The following is a 6,383-nucleotide window of genomic DNA, read 5'->3' as shown; positions in this document are numbered from 1 at the left end:
GAAAGCTCCTCCTTGAGCGATAGCGATGAGAAGGAAACTGACGGCGATGACAATGGCATCGACTCGGAGGGCGACGACTCTGACCCTGGCTGAGCATTAGCCGGACCGTCACCATCAGGCAGCGGCAGCACCATCTGCATCTACACCTCCTCTCCGGGAAGGTGATTTGCCGGGTGGTTCGGAGCAAGGGTGGAGGTGGCGCCTCCGGCTCCTCTAGCAGCCTTCCAGCTGCACCCCGACAGGCTTCCTCGCGGGCTGGAACTATGTTCGCCCTGCCGCGTCCTGCTGGCCCTAGTGGTTGTGGTCGACGGGTCTGCTCCGCTGATCTCTTCACCATCTCCTTCGTCTGTGCCCTCTCGCCTCCACTGCGCTACCTCTCCTAGAGCTCGATGGGGTCAGGCTGGGATTTGCCCAGGCACTCCTTTTGCCCTCTTCACCTCCTACCATAGTGCCTAGGGGGAGAGGGACAAGAAAGGGCATCACGGGGCACTTATCTTTTTTCAATCTTAAATCTACAGGCACTTGCCAAATTTTAGTTCAAATTATGTAATCTCTTGAATCCATGTTTGTGTCTTGTAAGATCAGTACTTGTTTGATCAACATATTAATGACAAACATAAACCTTTTCAGGGACTCGTGCACATAACATGTCTGTGGAGAGGTAGAACGCCTCTATACTTTTAAGTAAACTACTTTCCCCTAGCAGGATACCCTGCCGGTACCCTTAGTTTTGTTGCTGCGGAGTTAGGCCTATCGGGCACAAATCGTGAAGAGGGACCAGCCCCCTGCCAATCTTTTTTCACCAAAGGCCAGTGCGACCATCCTGATCGAAGCAACGTTCGAGTCAAGGAATGGGAGAAACTAAGTTTCAAAAGGCGGCAAGGTTTTCTTATGCACAAGTCCTTGTTTACAGAACACATATGTATCAGAGAAAGAACTTATCTATTTGGCTTGCCAAAGATCGCAGTGTAGGCTTATCTTTCCATCTCCTCTTCGGAACCAAGTCCTCGGTAGGAGCCTGCAGTTTATGCATATGAAAATTATGCCAGATGCAATCTTATCTACATGAACATGCGATGCTCATGAAATGCTTATGCATGCATGCAACTTGTTGGGGGCCTTCCCAGCACTCCATTTATTTCTCTGTTGCTCAGGGTCTGCGCCTAGCTTTGTACAAGGGGTTACATGCAACTAAGGCAAGGCATGTACAAAAGGGAGGGTGTCGGCAGGGCCTGACAGCCGCGCCTTATGGGTAGAACTTGCGGAGATGCTCAATATTCCATGAGTTTTGCAATCGAATGACATCTCCAGTCTCCAGACGGACTGCGCCAGGTCTGCTAGCTTATACTACCCAATAAGGGCCTTCCCGCTTTGGCGTCAACTTGTTTGCACCCTTGGCGGTCTGAACGCGCCTAAGCACAAGGTCGCCTTCCTCAAAACACCGGGCGTGAACCCTGCGGCTGTGATAGCGATGCATGGCTTGCTAGTTGTGTGCAGCACACATAGTAGCCCGGAGATGGTTCTCCTCAAGAAGCATAGCGTCGTCACGCCGGTGCTGATCCTGCGCTACTTCATCATAGGCAAGCACTCGACGTGACCCGTAAATGAGTTCTCTAGGGATAACTGCTTCTGCCCCGTAGACTAGGGAGAAGGAAGTCTGCCCGGTAGCTCGATTCGGTGTCGTTCTGAGGGACCAAAGAACCACAGGCAGCTCGTCGATCCATCACCTGCCACAGTTCTACAGCTTATCAAATGTTCTCTTCCTGAGTCCACGCAACACTTTAGTGTTCGCCCTCTCAGCTTGTCCATTGCTTCTGGGATGTGCAACAAAGGCAAATGAGATCTTGCTTCCGAGGGCATGAACATATTGCATGAAGGCGGGACTCGTGAAGTGGGTGCCATTGTCGGTGATGATCTGGGCAGGGACCCCGAAGTGGCACACCAATCCTTTCAAGAACTTGATAGCTGACTAAGCAATCACCTTTCTCATGGCTTCTACTTCCGGACACTTTGTAAACTTGTCGATTGCAACAAACAAGATTTCAAAGCCCCCGGCAGCTCGGGGGAAAGGGCCGAGGATATCAAGCCCCCAGACCAAAAACGTCCATGACAAAGGGATTGTCTGAAGAGATTGAGCAGGTAGATGGATGTCCGTGGAATGGAACTGGTAGGCTTCACATTTGGTGACTAGCTCGACCGCATCTTGGAGGGTTGTGGGCCAATAGAATCCTTGTCAGAATGATTTCCCAACCAACGCCCTTGATCCAATGTGGGAGCCGCACATGCCTTTGTGTATTTCTGCCAACAGTTCCTTTCCTTCTTCCCAGCAAATGCACTTCAATTTCACACCGTTGGGCCTCCTTCTATATAGTGTGTCATCGACAAACTGATACATACTGGCCCTTCGAGCTACTCTTTCTGCTTCTTCTTGCTCTTCGAGAAGTTCTCTGGTTTGGAGGAAGTGGACTATGTGCCTTTCCCAAGTAGGGCTCAGCAACAAGGACTAGCGGCACCTCCTCATTTGAGGGAGCGCGTTCCTCGACCGCAGGGACCCGTGGCCCGATAGGAGGTTGTAGCCCGGCAATCAAAGGGGAGTTGTTTCCGGCAGGGTCCCTGCCATGAGCCTCGGGAGGCTCTACCGGGAGAGGCTTACTAGAGTCCAATTTCCTCCTTTTCCGGGCCATTGTTGCCCGGCATACGGAAGGCTATGTAATCTGGAGAACAAAAGTTCCTGGTTCCACAGGAAGCTTTTGCGTAGCGCACTTTGACCGATAATTAACAAGGATGTTTTCCGCACGGGGTATGTGCTCTGTTTGCAATCCATCAAAGCGCTCCTCCAGTCTTCTCACTTCCTCAACGTATGCCTCCATCAATGGACTTTGGTAATCCTTGTTGACCTGTCTCACCACAAGTTGTGAATCTCCTCGAATGATCAGTTTCTTGATTCCCAATTCAGTGGCAATCCTGAGCCCGGCAAGGAGCCCTTCATACTTTGTTGTATTGTTGGTCGCCTCCTCCCGGGGAAAATGCATCTGGACAACGTACCTCAGGTGCTCTCTCTAGTGGGAGTAATAAGAAGCACGCCAGCCCCTGCACCTTGTAGGGAGAAGGCACCATCAAAATGCATGATCCATTCTTGGGGTGCTTTCTTGCCGGGAAGAATTGTTTCCAGCACTTCTTCATTAGGGGTTGGCATCCGTTCTGCAATAAACCGTGCCAATGCCCTTCTCTGAATTGTTGGTGTGCTTTCAAATCTCAGGCCAAAGCTGGATAACTCCAATGCCCACTCCATTATTCTTCCGGTAGCCTCAGGGTTTCGGAGTATCCTTTGCAAAGGAAAGTCGGTGACAACCATGATCTCATGGGCTTGGAAGTAGTGGCGCAGTTTCCTTGAGGCCATGACAAGGCCAAAATCAACTTTTGCACACCAGAGTACCTAGATCTAGCCCCCTACAATAGGGAGCTAACGAAGTACACTGGGCGCTGCACCACTTTCTTCCTTGGCGCGTCCTTGGGGTTGTATTCATTGTCGTGCTCTTCTTTGTCCCAATATATATCTGGCCTTGCGAGGCTATTCTCACTCTCCCCCCTTGAATGGACATTAGATGAGGCTGCTGCTTGGCGGGTCGGGCATGTGGGAAGACAGCAAGGTGGTGCTCAATTACCTCCCTGGGAACACCAGGGATATCAGATGGTTGCCAAGGAAACACAACGATATCCGCTTGCAGGAAGGCAACGAGCGCACTTTCCTATTTGTCATCAACGCCAGTCAGCCCTACCGGGAACTTCTTTACTTGGGGTGCAGCAACCTTGGATCTCTTGCTGTTGCAACACTCCGGCACGTCGTCAATGGGTGTCATGCATTCGGAGGGGGCATGCTTTTTGGACACCTTGCCGGAGGTCATACAATCCCTCTTCTTTCCTTTGCTTTCCTTGGCGGGAACTGCTGCCGCCGTAGCCTCTGCTGCGACTGCATCCCGATACATCGTGTCCACATAGATAATTGCATCCTTCTCGTCTGACGGGATAGTGAGGACTCCCAATGGACCAGGCATTTTGAGGGTGTTGTAAGCATAGTGGGATGCTGCCATGAACATGGCCAGGGCCGGTCATCCAAGAATCTCATTATACGGCAGGGGGAGATCAACCACATCAAACTTGATCTTCTTAGTCTGAAAGTTCAGCTCTCCCCCCAAACGTCACCGGCAACGTGATCTTCCCCTTAGGATGACTCCTGCGGGGGTTAACTCCTTGAAACCTGTCGGTGGCCTCTAGCTCCTCTTCTCCTATCCGAAGCTTGCTGACTACTGCTGGGGAAATCAGATTCAACCCGGCCCTGCCATCCACTAACATCTTTGTGACCTTGAGGTTGCGAATTGTTGGAGAGACCAACAATGCCAAACACCCTACCACCATGGTGCAGCAAGGGTGATCCTCCTCATCAAAGATGATGGGCGTGTGGGACCACTTGAGTGGCTTCTAGGCCTCTAGCGTTGGTTCCATAGTATTGACCTCTCGTGCTCATCGCTTGAGTTGGCGATGAGAGGCTGGCAATGATGCACATCCAACAATGCATAGGGCGTCAGTGGCCTTCTAAAATTCCTACTCACTAGTTTCCTCTTCATCCCCTCCATCACTGACATCATCACATGTTTCCTTCTCTCGGCCCTTGGCGGGTTTTCTTGGTTCCGAAAGGGCTTGCCGGGCCGATTTGCTTCACCGCCTCAGCCCTTACCGCCAGCAACATTCCAAACTTTATCCTTCTCATGCTTATCATATTCTACCCTCTGTCTCTTGACAAGCTGCTCAACTTGATAACAATCATGAAGGTCGTGGCCTTTGGTCTGATGGATCTTGCAGTATGGCCCATCACCTTTCCTAACTTTTTCCATGGCAGCAGCCTCCCGGCTGGCAGTGCACGCGGCAGCTTCCTTGCTAGGGGCCTCAGCCTTGGCCTTCTTGCCGGTACTAGGTGTGCCAAAACCTTCCACAGTAATCACTGCCTGGTCTCTTGGCTTCTTACTACGCTTATTGCCCTTCCTCAGAATGGTTGATTCATCCTCATTCTCTGAATCAACATAAATGCAATCTTCCTCTCCGGGCAGCTTCCTTCGTTCTTCCATCCGGGTACATTTGTCTACCAGTGTATATAGTTCTTTCATAGTCTTGGGCAACTGCACGTTCATTTTGGAACGAATACGGTGGTTGCGTACATTGGACTAGGAAGCTGCTATAATAGTTGTCGGATGGATATTTGGAATATTTCTATGAACTTTACTGAATCTCTACAAATACTTACGAAGGGTTTCTCCTTTCTTCTGCTGGAGAAGCTGCAGGTCGCTGGGCCTGCCGGGCTCTTTGTGGCCACAGGTGAAGCTACCGATGAACTCGTGGCACAGGTCTGCCCATGACGAAATGGAGTTCTCCGGCAGGTGCATCAGCCAAGACCTCACACTGGACTTGAGGGCCAAATGGAAGTAGTTGGCGAACACCTTCTCATCTCTTTCCCCGGCAACCTGAACAACGATGGTGTACCCGGATGTACGACTGGAGGGTTAACCCGTCATACTTCTTAGGTATATCAGGCTTGAACGTGCGAACGGACGGCCAACGGACTTGCCGCAGCTCTCGTGTAAAGGCAGGGCAGCCAACCTCAAAGTTAGGCACCCACCAACACTGAGCATAGGCTCGTCGACGTTGAGGCGGTCACACCCATCAGCCTAGCAGGGATCGTTGAGGCGCCTTTCGGCTATGACGCATGTATTCCCTTGTTGCCTATCTTCCAGGGTTCGACGTTGGCCTGGACGTGCTCGAGGGTCAGAAGAGGCCATAGAGACGTCTTCAGGGTCTTGATTCTGCTGCGTCCTTGCCAGTTGCCGTGGCGGGGATAGACCCGTGGGGAAGGCCCCCTTCGTACGGCTAGCGGCTCGGACGATGGCTATTGCTTGGGGAGGTTGTCGTGGGCAAGCTCGCCGTGATCCCTAGCTTCGGCAAAACCGAGCAGGCTCTGGATGGTGGCACGCCACTAATCCATCTTCTCGGCTGCTGATGGGAACCTCAGTAATAACTAAGCTTGCGCTGTGGCCTTCGTGGTCGTGCTTGGCATGGATGTCGACGACGTCGACCGCACCATCTCCTGGCTCCGGATGGTGCCAGTGGTGACAGCGACGGCGTCGCGCCCACGCTGCGGTGGGGCAACCACCGGGGCAGCGGGATCGCACGGCGGTGGTGCTTGAAGACCAACAGATCTGTTGAACACAGTGGCCTGGTTGGCTCGTCCTGGAGGAGGCGCGTGCGCCGCGGCTGCTCCTACGATGGGGGCGACCGGAGGGCGATGGCTCGCTCCGGACTGAACACCGTTGCTGTTGATGTGCTCATCAGCA

Source organism: Triticum urartu, chromosome 2A (genome assembly GCF_056163025.1).
Source record: "Triticum urartu cultivar PI428250 chromosome 2A, HENAU_Tu73, whole genome shotgun sequence".
Lineage (NCBI taxonomy): Eukaryota > Viridiplantae > Streptophyta > Magnoliopsida > Poales > Poaceae > Triticum > Triticum urartu.
The sequence above is the reverse complement of the archived record's forward strand: the minus strand, read 5'-3'. Positions refer to the sequence as shown.